Source organism: Mus musculus, chromosome 10, assembly GCF_000001635.26.
Source record: "Mus musculus strain C57BL/6J chromosome 10, GRCm38.p6 C57BL/6J".
NCBI classification, from domain to species: Eukaryota; Metazoa; Chordata; class Mammalia; order Rodentia; family Muridae; genus Mus; species Mus musculus.
The window spans coordinates 25,024,328-25,045,767 of NC_000076.6; the positions used below are offsets into that span (position 1 = coordinate 25,024,328).

The following is a 21,440-nucleotide window of genomic DNA, read 5'->3' on the forward strand; positions in this document are numbered from 1 at the left end:
TTTAGGAGAGTGGCATTAAGTATAATCTATTTTATTTAATACAGTACACTCTTATTGGATCCTTAGAATGCCCAAGTCATTTTCAGAAGGGTTTGAAGGATGCAAAAATAAATAAAATAGTTCTTCATGACAAAGATCTGGTAAGATAATGACATGAGATCCGCTGTGTAGAGGTGAATTGTAGAAACCAAGGTTACAGTAAAGATAGGAAACTTGATGTTTTTATTAACAACAGAAAGAGTGTTCAAGAGAAACGCAGGATTTAAAGGCTGAAGCTTAAAGGATAGTTAAGTTTTGCAAATTTATTTTAAAGGCCATTTAACTATTAAATAGTTTCTGACGCTTTCAGAAAATGTAACTGACCCTCACCCTCCACAGCAGACTCCTGTACACTACTGCTCCCTGAACATCTCTGCTATGTAAAGCTTAGTTCTTGGTACATAACGACTCCATCTAATCTAACCAGAGAATCTTTAAAGGTCTTCAAAGGCACATTAGCTAATTTTCTGCTGCTGCAATGAAACACTAGGATTCTGGAATCTAAAGTGTGTTTGAACTCACGATTCCAGGGGGGTGAGTCCATGATGGTGGAGAGGCATGGTAGCAGGTAGGCATGGCATCGGGTAGGCGTGGTAGCAGGTGGGTGTGGTAGCAGGTGTGCGTGGCAGCAGAAAGAAGCTGAAAGATCCCTTGCTTTAATCCAAAGCACAAAGCAGAGAGAGAAAGAACTAGAAAGCAAAGCTATCCACTCTCAAAACTCAACCCCAGTGGCACACTTTCTCCAGTAAGTCCACACCTCCTAAACCTCCCCCAGACTTCCACCAGCTCCGGACCAAGTGTTCAAATGTTTGAGCCTATAAGGAACAGGCCATTCAAGCCCTGTTACTGGGTCAGCATTCGTCCTACAAGAGTAAGCATTTATAAGCATTTGTTCCCTGTCGTTTCGTAGTTGTTACTGGTTGGAGCCCCTAGGAACTGAGTTGGAGTCATTATACACTGGAGTCGTGAGTTAAAATGAGACAGAAAAAAAAAAGGGACATTATTATTATGAAAATTTGAAACATTTCAAAAAACAGAATGAACAATATACCAAACCCCATGTATGCACACCCCACCTCTGACAAACACTGACGTATGGCAGATGTCGATTCCTCCACACCCCCACACGCACATTAACTCCTCAGTAAAATAGCGATGCTGTGAAGCTAATTGAAAAGGTTCTTTTATTTCTGCTTCCTTTTTTATTTAGTCCTTTTGTTTTTTTCAGTATAGATTTTATTCCCCTCCCGGTCCACCCTCCGACTGTTCCACATCCCATACCTACTCCCCACCCCCCTGTCTCTACAAGGATGTCCACACCCTCCAACCTCCACCCTACCAGACCTCTAAACTCCCTAGGGCCTCAGTCTCTTGAGGATTAGGTGCATCTTTTCTGACTGAACCCAGACCCGGCAGTCCTCTGCTGTTTATGTGTTGGGGTCCTCATATCAGCTGATGTATGCAGCTTAGTTGGTGGTCCAGTATTTGAGAGATCTAGGGGGTCCAGGTCAATCGAGACTGCTGGTCCTCTTACAGGGTTGCCCTCTTCCTCAGCTTTTTTCAAATTCAATCACAGGGGTCAGCAGCTTCTGTCCATTGATTGGGTGCAAATATTTGCATCTGATTCGTTCAGATGCTTGTTGGGCCTTTCAGAGGGCAGTCCTGATAGGTCCCTTTTTGTGAGCACTCCATAGCCTCAGTAATAGTGTCAGGCCTTGGGACCTCCCCTTGAGCTGGATCCCACTTTGGGCCTGTTGTTGGACCTTCTTTTCCTTCTCTCCATTTCCATCCCTGCAGTTCTTTCAGACAGGAACAATTAAAACAACTGACCCAATTCTAACTGAATGTGGAGCATGCTATAGCTCCTGAGAAGATTCTCATGTGTCCAAGACTGGAGAGCTCTGGGGCAGAACGGCACAAACACGTTTAAAGGCTGAGTTGGGCTATTTGGTGCTGCATACAGGGGTTGAGGAATTTCTCCGCCTCCCTGGAACATATTTTATGTCTGAGATGATAATAGAAATGACCAGAGAAGGGGTCAGATGTCAGGAGATGAAGTCATCCTTACCTGGTACATAGTTTGAGCTCATTCTGAGATTATGTTTGTTACGATGATCACCATCATCATTTGAGTGAGCTCCCTACCCATGACTTCTTGACAAAGTTTGCAGTGCAAGGCATACACTCCCAGTGCTAACCTATAGCTATCTACTTGAGATGAAACAATGTCTTCATTAGACTTATTGTAAAAAAAATCATGAAAAAAAATCACATTTGCTGCAAAGAAATTTTATCTGTTTGACATTAATGCTTAGTTTAATATGCATATTTTGCTAAGCCATTTAATGGCTCAGTATCCAATATTGCCATCTGTTAACTTCATATTAGAAGCTACAAATCACAGACCACAGGGTTGAACCCATTCCTATTATTCTGTTGAATGGACATAGGAGCTAACTGCTCTCTATATCCAAGTTTCCATCTGGAGACAGTGCAGGTCTCAGACATTATCCGACATCGTTTCTCTGTTCAGTGGACAGTGGCTAATGCAGAAACCCACATCTATTCAAAGTGTGCAGAATTAGTGATTGTGGAGTGCTCAGTCACAAATGGGGACATCTGTATCACACACGCAGCACACACACACACACACACACACACGCATGCACTCACACGCACGCACGCACATGTGCACACACACATGTACATGACTATTCAGGACTGGAGGAAACCAGTATCTTCTGGACGTGACAGGCTCTGGGCTCAAATGGACTCAGCAGCTGTGGCTGCCTGCATAAGACCTAAACAAGATGAAGCCAATAAATGTTCTATCGTGGAGTGGGAAAGGCTTAATAAGTTCCTACCCCTAACTTGGGAACTACAGACAGTGAGTGTGAGGAGTGGGTGTGGCAGCAGTCCCAAGATGGCACCTGGGACTGCAGCTAAGTCTTATGATTTGCACCTGACTTCCTCATACACCTGAAAATAAGCCACGACCATCGTGAGAGCTGCATAGTTGCACCATGATGCTGGCGGTTTAAACAAGTCCATATTTGGTGGAGACATGCCCCTGCCACCCTGATTGGCTGAAACTGTGTGCCGGGTGAGGTGACGTGGCCTGCTGTGAGTGGATGAGGACTGAGAGTATGTAAGAGTGAGAGGCCCGGGGGTTCGGGAAAAAAAGGTGAAGGGAGAAAAAGATGAAGAGAGAGAGAGAGATGAAGACTGAAGTTTGCTGAATAAACTGCTATTAGATGGACTGGTGGTCGTGTCGTTCTTGCTGGTCGAGAGCGGACAAGACAAGTGAGTGGCTTCTCAGGAATAGGAGGAAGCCAGTTTCTTTTAATGGCTCCTGGTAGATCAGTAATGCTCTAGTGTGTGGCCCCAGCACAGATTTGAGTCAGTGAGTTATTTAATTAAAAATAAAAAGTTTAAAACGACATGAGGTTGAGGGCATAAGGAAGTGGGGGTGACTTAGGAGGAGATGGGTAAATATCAAAATGCATTTTATTAAGTTCTCAAAGAATTAATATTTTCCAGCAAACTTCTGTTTATTTTTTATTTACTTATTTATTTTTAGTACCACATGCATGCCAACTAGCCAGACAGCCTGGATTTGTCATGAGTTCCAGGCCAGTGAAAGACCCTGGTCCCAAAAGAAAAGTATATGGCATCATCAGAACACCAGGGACTGTTCCATCATCCACACATTTGTAGACATGCGCACACAGATACATACACACTACACACACACAGACACGTATATACACACACACACACAAATGCATGTACACACACACATGCATGCACACACACTTATGCATGCACACACATGCATGCACACACACATGCATGCACACACACTTATGCATGCACACACACTTATGCATGCACACACACTTATGCATGCATGCCCTCAACTGTGCATGCACAGACACACATTCAATGATCACAAATTAGTAAAAATGGAGCCAATTAAGACTCCTAAAATTACTCCTAAATAACTCAAGAAGTGAGAATGTTTCCTTCATATTTATTTTTCTATGTATCTTCACTTCAGGGAGTACTGACAGAACAATACCCCACAAAAGTGTATTCCTCAAGTGTAATTTCAGTTTCAGAATATAAATCAATAGAGATAAGTAGGGTGTATATTATACGCACGTCTCCACTGTTTTCCGATTTATTTTCAGTTTTTCAAAACCTCTGAGTTTTGCATGAGTGATTACAAGCTTGAGTAATGTTACCGCTCTGGCAACTTGTCAGAATTCAAGGATAAAAGACTTTAATTTTCATATTGTTATTATATTCACGCTTCCAGACAGCATTGAAAAAAAAATCCACCAAATGCCAAAATGAGCAAAACAAAAAGAAAGATTTCTTCCGCCCCGCAGCTGTGTCTTCAGCCACAGCACAGAGCTTTTCTTCCCTTGGTTGTAATCAGCAGGGTGTCCCCAGGAATGCAAAATGTCCTCTCCAATGGCACATTTTTCTGTTTAAACATCACTTCATAATCCATGCTCCAAGCGCTTTGAGACTTTTAGATAAAAATAGTGTGAAGACAGATTCATTTCATCAGAGCATGAAGCATCCGGGCATACATGCTTCCATTTTGAAACGCTCCCAACAGTACTGTTATCGGCTTCACAGGAGGGTAGTTTAGAACCCAGAAAGCAATTTGAAAGAGGACACTGAGGAGAGAAAAGGGAGGGGGCAGAGCGTCTCAGGTGCTGCTTATATCTGTTTTCAAAGTCTAAAACAGATAAGGGTATATATGAACTATCATACTCCTTTAGCATCTTATGGTACTTTGCGGAAAGACTGCATGAAGTAAGAATCGGCCGTTCTTGGGTCTCCACCAACTGTGGAGGAGAATTCTGTGTGCAGGGAGTCTGTCTGGGTCACACCTTACAGGCTCAGTTGATGAGTTGTGCGGATATAGAGAAGGATTCCCTACGAAGACAGGGAAGCACCAGCCACAGTGCCCCGGACCTCCACTGGCCCCTTTCAAGGAATTACAGGATGCATCACACCAGGCATGGGGTTGTGGCATCCGCAGAAGTCAGCTGTTGTAACTGAAACCATGCAAAATCCTCAGCTCTTGTCACTTTTGTTTCCCTACATGACACCTCTGTGATGTGAGAAGAGCACTAGGATGTTGATGATCCAGCTAACAGAGACGCAAGGTGGGATCACATTTGCATAAGAATAAGTGGGTGGGATTATATTTGCATAAGAATAGATGGGCTATGCTTCTGTGGCTCCTGTTAGAGTCGGTTCATTATATTATTGATAGCTTGCCTGACGTGGAAATGACTCTTTCTAGCCATGAGGTCATTGAAATTGGCAGAGATTGTCACCCATGATGGATGTGACCCTGGAATGACCATAAATCCACCCATGAAATGTAGCCAAGAAAATGTAGTAAAATACACGCAGAAGGGTGTCTGCTTGAAAAGACTCTCATGTTCTCTTGATTTTGTCATATATCAAATATGTCAGCGTGTCAATTATATGACAATCTCAAACATATCAACATATAAAATATACATCAATTATATATCAAAATGTATATCAACCAACTTTTTAAAAACTGTATTTTGTGATAGTTTCTTTTCCTAAAAAAATGTTGAAGAAAATTTTTAAAGGAAAAATTCTTTTAAAACCTCACTTTTGTATTTATTTTGATTTTATAATTGATAACTCTCAAAGTATTTGTGCTTTACACACCTCAGTCCATGTATCTATGGCCAGCTCTTTAAAAACCTGTACCCTTATTCTAATACAGACTTTAGGCCACATGTGAAGGGAGTTCAAGGAGAGTCCCACCACTGATGTACCGTCTTGTCTTTCGGTGGTCTGTCACTAACAGCGGGACCCGAACTGCTTTTATGTCTCTCCTCCGTAGACTGGTCCCCTCCTTCCCCCAACACGAGTGAAACTTCCCCCGGGGAGTGATCTGGGAGCAAGGCTCTCGTGTTTCTGTTTCACATCTGTACCAAGTGAAACCAATCACTCTTAACCCCACAGCTGAGGCCACATGAACTCACAGGACACTCCAGGACCTCAAGATGGACAGAGACTGAGTAGCCAGGAGTCCAGAAGAGCTGCTCTTGAAGTTCACTGACGGAGATCCAACCTGCCGCTGATGTTCCCACCCGGCCCCTTCCTTAGGTTTGTGGCACTGTCCATCCAGTTACTGGTCTGTCTACAAATGGTCTGCTGCACTGTCTGTCTGTCTCTTTGCCTCTCACTTATAAAGACTGAGATGGTGGTTAGGATCCACTCAGCTAATCTGTGATGGTTTTTAAATTTTAAAATCATTAATTATCGGAACATTTTTATGACATATGCAAAGATGTTTTTCGCCAAGTGAGACTATCTACATATTTGGTGTTCGTTATTCAACCCAACATTTCAATTATGATGAGTTGATCCTTACTTGGTATTTTGCTCTGACACAATCTCTACAAAAGTGAACTAAGGGGGAGAGTGTTTATTTTGGCTCCAGTTTGGGGATATGGTCCATGGTGGTAGGGAAGACATCGCAGGACATGCTGCCGGAACTCCTCACTGTCTCATATCTTGGAGGAACAGGAAGCAGAGAATAGACAAGAAGAGGGACCTGGCTACAGAACGACACCTTTTAAAGGCCTGCACCCAGAGACCCACTTCCTCTAGTTAGGCTCCGCCTCCTGCCGGTTCTTCAACCTTCCAAAGCAGCACCAGCGCTCGGGGCCCAACATGGACGTACAGGAGCTTATGAGGAATATTTCATATCCTGGACCATAAAACCAAGATACGATGTTCGTAAAGTCCAAATCCACTGGGTGGGTGTCAGTGCAACCTGAAATGGCTAATACAGAAAATGAATCTAGAATCTTCGGGATACAGATATATCATCACCACTGTTGAGTACTGCCGTCACGAGCAGAGGGCTGTCCAGTCTCCAAGGCAACAGATTCCTTCAGACTTATCTGTCTCCTGCCCTCTATTCATTATTCCCATGTAACGTGGAAGTAGAGGTCTTTCCAGAAGTGTCTCGGGGGCAGGAGAGATGATGGTTCTGAAGTTAAAAGTGCTTGCTGCTCTCCCAGAGGACCCGGGTTTGATTTTCTGCATCCACAGGGCAGCTCACAATTTCAGCTTCAGGGGATCCATTGCCCTCTTCTGGCCTCTATGAGCATCAGGCATGTGGCACATACTCGTCCATGCAGGCGAAACATCCACATACATAATTTTTAAGTGTCTCTATTTGTTATATCACCATTGTGTCACATCACCTGTCAAGAGAAAGAGTTCTAAAGTAGGTTGTGTCTAGCAGGAATTGTAGGATTTTATCATCAACCTCAAATATAAAATATACATATTGTACTTTGGATGGGAAATGTTCCACATAGGCGTGTGTATTTGAACATTTAGTTTCCAGTTAGCGGTGCTGTTTGTGGGGAACACTTTATGGAACACTTTAGGAGACCGAATTTCTCTAGAAAAAGTCCATCACTCACAGAAGGTGGCCTTTGAGAGTCTACAGCCTATGCCTCATCCTGTTCTCGCTAACTCTCCACATCCTGTGTGTGAATGAAATGTGACTGCCCTGCTTGCTAACTTCAGAACCACACACTCATGCCCAATGCCCTTTCTCTGGACTGTAAGCCAAAAGAAACCCCTTTCTCCTCTAAGATGCTTGATAGTGGTGGTGGTGGTGGTGGTGGTGGTGGAGGTGGTGGTGGTGGTGGTGGTGGTGGAGGTGGTCTGTTTTATTACAGAAACAACAAAGTAACTAATACACCCATAATAAATAAACACATTCTATATTGTATGTTTTCAGCTGAGCATTTATTGACATTTATTCAAAGAATAAAGAATTTAATTTATAAGACTCTTCTGTAGCCAAAATGATATGCAGTATATTTGTAATGAATGGAAAATCATATGGACAAGTGGATCATATAACATGGCATTTATCTGCAAACCTATCTTAGAGAAATGTTAGGAAACACCTGTGTTCATACAAAGTTTAAAGTCACATAAACACTTGGACATTATCCCCTAAGTGTCTATGTACAGCCACTGTTGGGTATTTACTTTGTGTAGTTCATGGAAAGAAGGTTTAAAACTTGGCTAGCTTCCTAGGGGTGTGGAATTTTGCCAAATAGTGTTAACCAAGAGATGAGGATGATACAGTTAATTTTTATGATAGCCTGGGAGTGCATAATTATAGCTATAAATAATTTAGATATTAGACTCTATAAAAACAACCTTTTGGTTCTTTAAAGATCAATAAAACTTTTTAAAAAACATATTTATATATTGAGAGAGAAAGAGAGAGAGAACAAATACCATGGTGCACTAGTGGACATCAGAGAGCAATTTGGGGGAGTCGGTTCCCTCTTTCCCTGGGATTAACCTCAGTTCATCTGGCCCAGTAGCAAATGCCTTTATTTGCTGAGTCATCATCTTTTCAGCCCTCACCATAACTCACTGGAAAATAATAAATATCCCTTTTATAGTGTTACTGGTGAAACTGGGGCTTCCTTTTGGTGTTCTTAGTCTTAATCTCCTTCATGTAAAATTTTTTAAGCAAGCTGGGGAGGAAGCTCCAGGACAAGTTTAGAGTTTGAGAGAAAAACAAGAAAGGTAAGCAGTAAGACCTCATGGCTGCCTGAGGAGAGAGAGAGAGACAAGAGGAAGGGAGAGAGCATGCATTTCACAGCAGTGTTCAACAAGCAACACACAGTGAAGGTGGGAGACGGGAGCCTCAGGGAAAGAGTGGAAAAGCCCAGAGCATCAAAGTATGCCCAGGCTTTGGTCAGTATCTGAAAGAAAACGAGATCAAAACAAAACAAAACAAAACAAAACAAAACAAAAAATCAGGAAAAGAAAAAGTCACATGTTTTTAGTCAGGGTTCTCTAGAGTCACAGAACTTATGGAATATTTGTATATATTAGGGGAATGTATGATAATAACTTAAAGTCTGTAGTTAAACTAATTTAACAAAGAACAGCTGTGAATTGGAAAACCAAAATCTATAGTTGATCAGTCTCATGTGGCTGGTTGTTTCAGCTGGCCTTCTGTATATGCTGGCATCCTTAAGAGGTAGGTTCCAACAGATGTGCTGGAGAAGCAAGTCTTCCTTCTTCCACTGTCCTTATGTAGGCCTCCAGCAGAAGGTGTGGCCCAGATTAAAAGTACCACCATACCTAGATCAGGAACTTGCTTTGTCCCAGACTGGCCTTGAACTCAGAAATCTGCTTGTCCCAGTCTCCTGGGATTAAAGGCATGTGCTACCTTACCTGGGCCTAAGCTTTTCATGGCCACTATGCCTCAAGATCTCCATGCCAAGATCCAGGTCAGCAGCCTGTGTCTTCCAGCCTCAAGAGCTGGATCACAGGTGTGGCCTCTATTTCTGGATTAGAGTTCATTCCAGATGTGGTTTGACAACCAGGAATAGTCATCCCATCACGGTATTCTGAATAACCCAGAAAATGGGTAGGCAGCACTACAAAATGGAAGCTCTGCAAGCAGAAGCAATGAGGGATACATTGTATCCTTAAAAGGATACTTAGTCCTCCCCATCCTTAGCATGCCTATGATTTATCAGCTTTCCTGGGGGTCAGTCTTATAGTCAATTTATTGACAGAGGCAGCTAGATTAAACTGTTAATGGGAAGAGGCAAAAGTGTAGAACATTTTGAGTGTCTTAGAATGTCAGGTACCCAGGTATTCTCTTTTTTTTGAACAAGAGGAAGTAGTTGTTTTTTAATGGGCACCAGCAACTCCCAGATACTTCCACTTGTTAATGTGGTCATTTAAATCCACAAAAAGGGTATCTGCTTTTTTAGTGTCTCCCCTTTGGAACACCCCATCCCATCCCTCTCCCCCTGCCTCTATGAGGGTGCTCCCCCATCCACCCACTCCTGTCCTCCTGCCCTGGAATTTTCCTACATTGGGTCAACACCCTCAGGCCCAAGGACTCCTCCTCCCACTGATGTCCAACAAGGCCATCTTCTGCTACATATGTGGCCAGCACCATGGGTTCCTCCATGTGTATTCTTTGGTTGGTAGTCCAGTCCTTGGAAGCTCTGGGGGGGTCTGGCTGGTTGACACTGTTGCTCCACCTATGGGGCTGCATACCTCCTCAGCTCCTTCAGTCCCTTCTCCAACTCCTCCATCGCGCCCCACCCCCACCCCCCAGCTCAGTCGAATGGTTGGCTGCAAGCTTCCACCTCTGTATTTGTCAGGCTCTGGCAGAGCCTCTCAGGGGACAGCCATATCAGGCTTCCATCAGCAATCACTTCTCCAGCATCCACAGTAAAGTCTGGGTTTGGTGGCTGTGTGTGGAATGGATCCCCAGGTGGGGCAGTCTCTGGATGCAAAGCCCTTTTCTTACAAACCATTAGATAACTATCTTGTACAGGCTTAGGTACTGGGAGGAGATCAGTCATTTCACGCATTGGAGAACACAAGGCACCTTACGCCCCTTGGACCGCTGTTAGCAGGTACACCCAGTTCTTGCTGCCTGAGCGGGACCCTTGGAACTCTCCTGCTTGCAGGGGTAGGGGAGGGTGGTCTCGTTCTCTTCCTAATAGACATTCTGGCAGAGTACTCAGTCTCCAGAGCCTGTGAACTCCTTCCTTGTCATATTCAGAGCTTGGTCCACGGCTTTTCCCCTGCCATCTCTATCCTTCAAGTCATCCCAGCCCTGGCTCATCCTTGGTCCCTCCATCACCCTTCCCGTTTCACAAATCTGCCCCATCCTCACTGCCACCGGCAAGGGCTCAAACTCCCACCCCCTTTCCTGACTGTTTTGCCATTTCTGTTTGTTCCGTTTCTCTCTCAAGTCTTTCTTGATGTAGGAACAAGATGAATGTGGCTGAAGGAAATATGACATCATCCTTCTTAACATAAACCAAGAGTCTCCTCTTCCAGTTCTCCACACACATTCTCCGTTTCTGTCTCTCAAACCCAGAAATCCTGCCGTCATATACCCTGAGATGCCTTTGGCGCTGGTGGCTTTTCTCAGGTGGTTCCCCTCAGCTGATTATAACCTAATTAATTCCTTCTGCCTTATGTGTGAGCACAGATCCCCTTCTGGGAAGAATCGCTGGAACTTCCAAATGGCTTTGCGTATCTGCTCCCATTTCTGTATTCCCAGAGACTGGCCTCAGCTCCCACTACTCCCCGACTCATTATAATTACCCGTTTACACACCTGGCTCTGTCAGTAGGCAGAGCCCCTTAAGGATAAGAACTGCTTGCTCTCCATTTGCGTTTTCCAATACTTGGAGCCCTGCAGGAGAGCAGGCAGATGAGTAAATGGGGTGATGGGAATCTCTTGTTGGAACTTCTCCTGGGGTAGAAAAGACTTTCATTACCCTTCAAAAAACACCACATAACCAATGCCTGTCCTTCTCACTAAAAAAAGATAACACACAACCCAATTACATGTTAGGTTACCTCAATGACACAATGTGGAAAGGAACACCCAGGATAAACATCTACTCTGAGGGGCACATTCTCTGGGTGCCTGGGAAAGTAGATGTTCTCTGAACCCTCAGTTGCCATGTGCCTCTGCCGTTGACTGGGACGCCATTCTCCTTCGGTTGAGTCCTACAGTTTTACCGGGTCATCCACAGCCCACTGGGCAGATGTGTATTTGAATATATATGTACTTACATATATGAATATGTATGTATACATGTGTGAATACATGTACATTAAAAAATCCACTAAGGTACAAAGTAAAATTTCCATGTAAATGTACTAAAATACTCTACGCTATAACTTTTTGTATTGTTGGGACAGGGTCCACTCTGTGGCCCTGGCAAGCTTGTCCCACTCACAGATATCCTCCTACCTCAAGTCTCACAAGTACTGAGGTGACAGGTGTAAATTGCTATATTGATACTTTCCCTGGAAAAGAAGACAGTGTTCAGAATGGAGGCTCAACTTAGCTTATTCCTCTTTTTGACTCTCAGAAGGGTGTAGTTTATTTATTTATTTATTTATTATTTGTTTGTTTGTTTGTTTTTGTTTTGTTTTCTAGACAGGGTTTCTCTGTATAACAGTCCTGGCTGTCCTGGAACTCTCTTTGTAGACCAGACTGGCCTCGAACTCACAGAGATCCACCTGTCTCTTCTCCCCACCCTAACCCCCCTACCCCGCCCCAGTGCTGGGATTGTCACCACTGCCCGGCTGGAATTTATTTTTCAATACAGAGTCCAAAATAGTGGACTCAAAACATGGTGATTTGATTGATGTGGTCAGCCAACCAGTTTAAATGTTTAAAAAGCATGACAAATAAAAAAAACCCACAGAAGTTCATAAATCGTGACTAAATCACTTAATGAATAATTATCTTGAAAACCTCTTGCTGTGGTTTGAACATAAAGTGCTTGGTTCTCATAGGCTCCTAGGTTTGAACACTCGATCCTCAGCTGGTAGTGCTGATTGGGAAGGTTCTAGACCTATTCAAGGAAGTCCTATTACTGGAATCAGGCTTTCAGGGCTTTTGGTTGGTTGGTTGGTTGGTCAGTTAGTTAGTTAGTTAGTTAGTTGGATTTTTGAGACAGGTTTCTCTGTGTAGCCCTGGCTGTCATGGAACTTGCTCCATAGACCAGGCTGGTCTCAAACTCAGAGATCTGCCAGCCTCTGCCTCCTGAGTGCTGGCATTAAAGACATGCATCACTACCCAGATAGGAGGTCTCAGCTAGGTGGTTTTAAACACCAGCATGCAACTTCCTCCTCTTTTCCCTCTGCTTCCTGTCTCACGCTGCTAGCACCACGCCTCCTCTGCCACTGTGCACTATATTTCCTGTGAAATCTGTGAGCCAAATAAATAAACCCTTTCTCTCTTAAGCTGCCTTTGTGAGGGTGTTTAATCACAGCAACAGAAAAGAAACTAATACGCCTCTAAAACCATCCCCTAAGTCAGCAAGTAGAATACCATCACCTGTAATGATTTGAATCACGTCTTCTTCACATTTTTTCGCTGAAGATCTCACCCCTGAGTCTGTTGGAATATGGCTGTAGTTAGAGAAAGAGCTTCTAAAATCTTTAAAGTTAATAAAGGCATTAGAGTGGGCCTTAATCCTACAGGATGGTGTTGTCCTAAAAAGAGAATGTGGACTTACTAGAGGTAGGCTTTGGGATATCAAACGTACAGGCCAGGCCCAGTCTCTTTCTCTGTTGCCTGCAGATCTAGTTATAGAATTCTCAAATACCTCTTCAGCACCATATCTGCTTGCATGCTGCCATGTTTTCTGCCGGGATGGTAATAGACTAAACCTCTGAAACTGTAAGCCAGCCCCAACTAATTGTTTTTCATTATAAAAGTATCTGCCATCACGGATCAAGTATCTGTGTCTCTTCACAGCAATAGAACCTTGGCTACGATTCCTACTACCACAAAGATCCTGTATTCATTGGGTCATTTGTAATTGTAAAAGACTCAAAATACAAATAGTCAAATGGGGAGAAGAGAGAGAGAGAGAGAGAGAGAGAGAGAGAGAGAAAGAAACGTGGACTTTCAGATAGACCCCACACCTATGTGCACAGAGAGCACATGAGCACCCAGAGTATGTGAGAAGCCAGAAAGCTGGACCCTGGGAGAAACTAACACCAGCTCACACCGTGACCTTGGTCTTCCAGACTTAAGACAGAGAGAAGTATCTTCTATTACTTAAGCTACCCAGGATACAGTATTTTGTTATAGAATTTTCAAAGCATCCTGTGCTCCTTTCTAATGACAAGACTCTAAGATCTGTATCAGTCACTCACTTGACTTAAAGCACTTATGTATAATTTCACAAACTTTTTTTATACTAAAGAAAAAAGTACTCAAAATATAAATGATAATATATAATCAATTTTAATTAGAAATAGAGATTTCTGCCTTCATATGCTAAAAGCATCTTATAAGACAGGAACAAATAATCATGAAAGAGAGTTAGTTACAGATAATGAAAATTAATATGACAGTTTTGAAATACATAGCACAGTAGACATTTGGTGGTAACTAAAACAAAAACATAACCTTACTGTTGCTTAGAAGATCTGCCACAATGTTTTAAGTAAAAATGTTTTCTTTTATTTATTTATTTATTTGTTTATTTATTATATGTAAGTACACTGTCGCTGTCTTTCAGACACTCCAGAAGGGGGAGTCAGATTTCGTTATGGATGGTTGTGAGCCACCATGTGGTTGCTGGGATTTGAACTCCGGACCCTCGGAAGAGCTGTCGGGTGCTCTTACCCACTGAGCCATCTCACCAGCCCCATAAAAATGTTTTCTAATTGAAAGTTCACAGCTATACTAAAATGTATCAATGGGGCTTTTCAATTTCACGATCTCTACTTAAATCCAAAACTTTACAGCTCAACCTGGCAAGTTATGCAGCATTTTTTGAAATAATAATCTGGATGTGAGTGGCTTTGAGCAAAGCATCTCCTTGGTGATTAATAATAGCCAACATCTGTGCCATCACCTGCCCGGTCCTTGGCTAGAGAGAGTGCTGCTCTTTGGTTTCCTGCCCAATTTCCTGGAAAGCTTCCCTCCAGTGGCCAATTACCAGCCACCTCAGGAATGCCAGTCAGCGGTGGTTCGAACGCTTGCACTTCTTTGCTTCCCACTGGCTGCAGGTGCTGAATGTCAAACTGATGTTTTTGAATCACAGTGAAAACTATTTAGGAAATCTTGTGACACTTATTGAAACACTGTGAACCAGAACTGTCACATGCCAAGATAGAAAATGGTGAGTTTTGCCCCGTGAGCTTTACTTAAAGAAACAGTAACACCCAATTCATGCTCATTTCTTCGTTTGTATTGGCATACATTAGTCATGCCCAGTCATGGGTTTCATTAAAACACTTCCACACATGTATGTAATATATTTTGAGATCGTGTTTGTGTCTCCCCTTCCCCCAATCATTCTCTCTGTCCTATTCCTGCCAATCTCTTCCGCTAACAGACACTACAGTTTTGACTGTGACCCAAGGACCTATGAGGGTGGACACTCAGTCACCTAAGATGAACTGCAGGCAGTGTCTTCCAAGTGTGTTGCCTGACGCCAATGAAGACTAAAGAGGCAAACTCAGGTGTGAGTATCCACTGTGTGTAGAGGAAAGCTTTGTTGAGGACATTTACAGAAAAGTAAAAAATCAGGAACAAGTGAGAGAAACTCCCAAGAGGAAAAATGGCTGATGGACTTGTTTAGGGATTTTTTAAAAAGTGTGTCATAGCAGACACTGGGCAAACTGTGAGAATGAGTAGTTCTCTGGGAAATTGTGGGCTGAGCCACAGAAGGGTCAACATGCTCTGTGTATGGCCTAACCAGGATGACTGTAACAGTTCAGGTGCTCCTACCCAGTTAGGCATGGTTGAAGCCCCCTCTGTCCATCTCTAACTCCTATTTTGTTAGCTATTGACCTTGGTATAGATTTTTGGTCACTTGGCTGGCATTGTGGATTCTTTTCAGGAATCACAAAGGTTGTTAATTACACTAAACTCTCTTTGTTCTCACAGATATCAAGAAGTAGTTGTTGTACATAGTAAGACTCCTCAGGGACTCTCCTAGAACGCTCTCCCTCCTTACTATGGTGGCATCCCATTTGTTGGTGTTGGCAGTAAGCTCCTGCACTATTCTTTGTTCTTATCTTTGCAAAGATTTTTTTTTTATTGTTGGCAATATTTCCATTTCCTGAATTCAACCTGACCACCCATCTGTTCTCTGTTGGGACTCCACATGGCACAGAAAGCCATGGGGCATGGACTTAGGTGACTATTGTTTATGGACAACCTGGTGTTTCTATCCTGAAATGAGTAGAGGTTTCCTTAAAGCTTTGTTTATTTAGTGTGTCACCATTAGTTGCATTAAAACCAACAATATGTAATGGGATGGCAGTGCCTAACACACATTTTTAGAGGAGATCAAGGAAGCTTGCTAGCCGGACCGGACCACCCAACACTGGACCTGCTTCTCCAAATCTGTCTGTCTCTTCTCAGGTTTGCTTGGCTATCTCAAACATCAAGCTCTTTGGCTCCTGGTTTCTCATCCTTGGTGTTTCTGATTTGGGTACTTAAGCTCTAAGTACCAAAAATCTTTTAGCCCCAGCACCCATTTCACTGCAACATATGGGAGCAGTTTGTAGTTTTCCCTGTAGGTCTTTTCCCCCGACAGAGAATCAGCTCCTGCCCCACCTCTCTCTCTCTCTCTCTCTCTCTCTCTCTCTCTCTCTCTCTCTCTCTCTCACACACACACACACACACACACACACACAGAGAGAGAGAGAGAGAGAGACCGAGATAGAGAGACAGAGACAGAGAGAGCTAATGGTTTTGTTAAAGCTGTTTGCAGAAGCATAGATAAGGGGATATTTACAAAAGCATGGCTACCTGTTACCACAACTGAAAAGAAATCTCCCCCTACCTTAAAAACCACTAACTTCCTATCAGTCCTCAGGGAGGAGTGAAATCTCTTCAGTCACTTCACACTTCTTGACAAAGTTAACAGGTTAAATCTTGTGCGGGTCTTTTATATTTCTTCCTCTTCCTCTTCCTCTTCCTCTTCCTCTTCCTCTTCCTCTTCCTCTTCCTCTTCCTCTTCCTCTTCCTCTTCCTCTTCTTCTTCTTCTTCTTCTTCTTCTTCTTCTTCTTCTTCTCCTCCTCCTCCTCCTCCTCCTCCTCCTCCTCCTCCTTCCAATGTGTCTTATGCCATGTGCATGGAAGTGCCCTTAAAGACCAGGAAATAAAAAAAATAGGGTCCCCTGGAATTGGAGCTACAGATGGTTGCTTGTGAACTGCTAGTCGTGGGTGCTGGGAACTGGAAACTGAACATAGGTCTTTGGAATGAGTAGAAAGTGCCCTTAAGAGCTGAGCCATCTCTCCAACCCCCACTTGCAGCTCTTATGCATATGAACACAGTTGCTGTAAGTTTGTGGATGCACTGGTCATGTCAGGCTTAGAAGACAGTGTTCTGGAACGCCCGACTCCTTCCTCTGGCTTATAAATTCCTTGCACTCCCTCTTCTATGATGCTTCATGGCTTTCTGTGCCATGTGGAGTCCCAGCAGAGAACAGATGGGCGGTCAGGTTGAATTCAGGAAACGGAAATATTTATTGCCAACAATGAAAAAAAAATCTTTGCAAAGATAAGAACAAAGAATAGTGCAGGAGCTTACTGCCAACACCAACAAATGGGATGCCACCATAGTAAGGAGGGAGAGCATTCTGGGAGAGTCCTTGCATAGTCTTACTATGTAGCCCTGGCTGACCTGAAACTTGTTATGTGGACCAGGCTGGTCTAAGTATCATAGAAATCTGCCTGCTTCTATCTCCTGAGTTCTTCAAAGGTGTGTGCCACCTTACCCAGCAACAACAAACATTCCAGGCTGCCTGAGGAAACTGCTCAGGAAGGGAGGCAAAGAAAAGCACTTGTCCTGACTTTTTTTTCTCCAGAAACTTTTACTGAGTTGCCAACTGACTGAATCCAGCAGGAAGCTAGAGAGTGCAGGGGCCAGGAAGAACAGGCAGATCTCAAGAGGAGAGGTGATGGAGAATTCCCAGCATTGTGCTTAAACATGGTTGCATGTGGGCTGTGAATGTTGATTTTTCTGGGTAATCCCTTGCTTGAAAAATGATAATTCACCACAGAGAACAGAGCCTGAGAAATGTATGGCTCTTTCAATAATCCTAGATTTTCACAAACCAAGATAAACATAGCCAGAGCCATAGGCACAGAAACAACAATGTCGTCTTCAGTATTTACATAGCATGCCTCTTTACTAGTTTTAACTTTTACTATTTGCATCATGCCACTGCCACATTACAAGAATTTAGGAGTGAAATGCAAAGCCTTTATCTGGAAGGATTTGTAGGCTCTGCAGGACGGTAGGTGTGGCCAACATCACATTTAGAATCAAAGGAAACTAAATCTCTTCTGGGGTGAAAAGGGTGTTTTGAATCAAAGTGATGCCACATATATATATATATATATATATATATATATATATATATATATATACATATATATATATATATATATAGTGTGTGTGTGTATATATACCTTTTAAAAATATTTATTTATTTACACTCCATATTTTACCCCTCACCCCATCCACCCTCCAACTGTTCCACACCCCACACCTCCTCCCTATCTCCCTATCTCCACATGGATTCCCCACCCCCACCCCACCTGGCCTCTAAACTCCCTGGGGTCTCCAGTCTCTTGAGGGTTAGGTGCATCATCCCTGATTGAACCTAGACCCTGGCAGTCCTCTGCTGTATATGTGTTGGGGGTCTTATATCAGCAGTCTCAATTAATCTGGGCCCCTGAGATCTCTCAATCACTGGACCACCAAACAGACAGCATACACCAGCTGATAATTTTTTTACAGTTTATTTTCTATGCAAATAGCAGAAGTATCTTACTATGGAATTATTAGGGTCAAAGTCTGGGTCCTAGAGGCCTTAACAAACTAGACATGGCCATTCATTGTTAACAGGTAAGTGACAATCAAAAGCAGAAGAAAGAGAGTTATTCAAGAAACAAAGATATTCGGTGACCTTCAAATACATCTTCAAGGTCTTGACATAAGGTTCAGATTTAAACAAGCACCAGTGTGTGTGTGTGTGTGTGTGTGTGTGTGTGTGTGTGTGTGTGAGTGTGTGTACTCTGTATATATATATATATATATATGTATATATATATATATATATACTCTGTATATATATATATATATCTTAAACAGTCCTAGCCAAGGTAGGTCTTGTTCATAATTGGTCAGTCATTGTTTCTGCTCTGGTGCAAGGCACAAGCTGTCACAACTGCGTGAAATTTCTTTCCAAGAAACAGTTCCTCCTCTGTCTGCCAGAAGACTTTAGCTTTTTCCTTCTCCCAGAGTTACATTCCTGGAGGAATCCCAATTTTGTGAAGACTATTATTTCAACAGTATGATAGCTAAAAGCAGGGCTCCAAGTGTCTCTCCTTAGAACACCTTTTCTCCTGTGAGCACAGTTACAATTACATGTAGGTAAAAACAAGTCACAGTTACTCAAAGTGACTGATAAGTGAATTCTCTGTTGTTCGATTAAAACATTGGAATTGGACACAAAGAAGAGTCACCTTGAAATCTAGCCAAAAGATCCTAGCTGGTGAAATGCTGGGTTTATTGCATTAAGAGTAATCACCAAGCATAGATATTAAAAGCAGTGATTAGTCAATCTTTTACCAGAGTCTGTAGTATTTTGAAATTCAATTGAAGATGAAAAATGATGTATATCTCATTTAGAATCATTGTCAAATAGTAAACCAAATTATTAGAAGATCTATGATTATGAATTAGGTCCCAAATGTATCTCCATCTTGAAAAATAGATGTATTATGTATTGCTAGTGAAATCTGAAATAAGATAGACACTGAAAAATGGCTTGCCAATTTTTCAAACATTATGTAAAGTATGACTCTATGACCCCCTCCCTAGTCTATTCCTATGTATGCATTTTATATATACATTCAGCAGAATTGAAAATAGGACTTAAATAGAAACTTGTCTACCAGTATTCATAAAGTGAATTCATTTTTTAAAGAAGCAGAGACAGAAGGATCTCTCTGAATTCCAGGACAGCCTGGTCTACAGAGTGAGTTCCAGGACAGCCAGGGCTATAAAAAAATTAAAAAACAAAACCAAAACCAAAACCAAACCAAAACAAAACAAAAACACCTGGTCTTAAACAACAACAACAGAAATTTCGTTCATCATAACCAAGAGGTAGAAAACAACCCTTAGCACCCATGCACAGATGAACAACAACTGAAATGTGGCATACACATAAGAAACATTATCCAGCCACAGAAAGCAATGAAGTTCTACACATGCTACATCTTGGGTATCTACAGCTTTTCTTCACCATCTTGAAATCCCCAAGGTAATTACATTATGAAGAGAAAATATTTACTTTTACTCAGCCTTGGAGGTCTCAGCCTACAGTCAGGCAGATCTGTTGCTGTGGACCCCTGGTGGACATGTTGGATGCTAATGGTAAAGAAGGCCAGAGTGGAGGACACTGGTTACCTCAAAGACAGGGACAAAAAGCAAAAGAGAACGGGAAGGTAGTGAGTCCTAGAATCCCCTTTGAGGGCGTGTCTTCAATACCTCTTATAAGCTTCCACCTCTTAAGGGGTCATGGCATCTGTTTGAGTATGCCTAACCCAGGGAGTGGCATTATTTGAAACTGTGGCCTTGTTGTAGTAGGTGTGACCTTGTTAGAGTAGGTATGCAGCTGTGGGCACAGGTTTGAAAACTCTCATCATAGCTGCCTGGAAGGTAGTCTTCTCCTAGAAGCCTTCAGCTGAAGATGTAGAACTCTCAGCTCCTCCTGCACCATGCCTGCTTAGATGCTGCCATGCTCCCACCTTGATGATAATGGACCGCACAGTAAGCCAGCCCCAATTAAATGTTGTCCTTATAAGACTTGCCTTGGTCACAGTGTCTGTTCACAACAGTAGAACCCTAACTAAGCATCTCTCAACAATGCCACCTGGTCACCACGCCTTGGATATTCAGCATCCAAACAGTAATAGTGGTTGACCCTTGAGAACATCATGCTAACTGAAGTAAGCCAGGCAATAGGGACAGATATTCTTCAATTTCTGTCATCTGAAACACATAAAATAGGCAAATTCATAGTGATCAAAGGGGAAATTAGGGATTCCAGGCACCGAGGAGAAAGGGGGCAGTGAGCAAAGTCTCAGCGCCGAGGTGCTTGGCAGAGGGCATGGGCTCTGCCTTGACAAAGGCTCTCAGAAACGTGTGCTAGTGACAAATACTAGAACCTCAAGAATTAATTGGCAGCTGGCACTGTACAAGCCAAAGATGGTCAAGGTAGAAAAGTGTATGTCCTACATATTTTCTTATAATTCAGGGAACATGCAACCCTTCCTCTGTGTTGCATTTCATTTTAACCAGGAATCTCAAATGAGAAGCAGAAGAGGCTCCCAAAGATGGCACTGCACTACAATATTTAGCTCATCAAGTCAAAGTAGCCAACGAGAGTGACAGACTTCTATGATGTTCCTTCTCTGTTTGAGTTGAAAGTGCCGCAGCAGCATTCATCAGCTCTTCTATCCACGCACATCACTGTATTTAGTTGATGATGTATTTTTCACTAGACCATTGGCAGGGTGGTGGGCAGATGGCTCGTCAGTGTTCTTAAGTACTTGCAACTTTTCTTTCTAGTATTCTAAAATAAAGTGTGTTTTTCAAATGTGTAAGCAGAGCATGACACCAGTAGCTCTGGTTGACGGAGTGCAGATAGGGAGAGAAGGAGACTACAGATGGGTGACAGACAGTGGTACCACCATTTTATTGGATGAGTTATCACTTCTGTTCCCTGTTTCTGTCC

At 42.8% G+C, this 21,440-nt stretch overlaps 1 long non-coding RNA gene across 3 annotated transcripts in view; it reads left to right on the forward strand.

Moving 5' to 3' along the window:
* Gm47715 overlaps window positions 1-21,440 on the forward strand; it is a 55,294-nt gene that overhangs the window by 24,308 nt on the left and 9,546 nt on the right. The window contains exons 3-4 of one of the 3 annotated variants that reach the window (XR_001779742.2): window positions 5,186-5,225; window positions 6,070-7,720. This is a non-coding gene — a long non-coding RNA (predicted gene, 47715). Of the gene's footprint in view, window positions 1-5,185; window positions 5,226-6,069; window positions 7,721-21,440 lie in introns of those variants that run through there. The other 2 variants (XR_001779744.1, XR_001779743.2) reach the window with 2 other exon arrangements.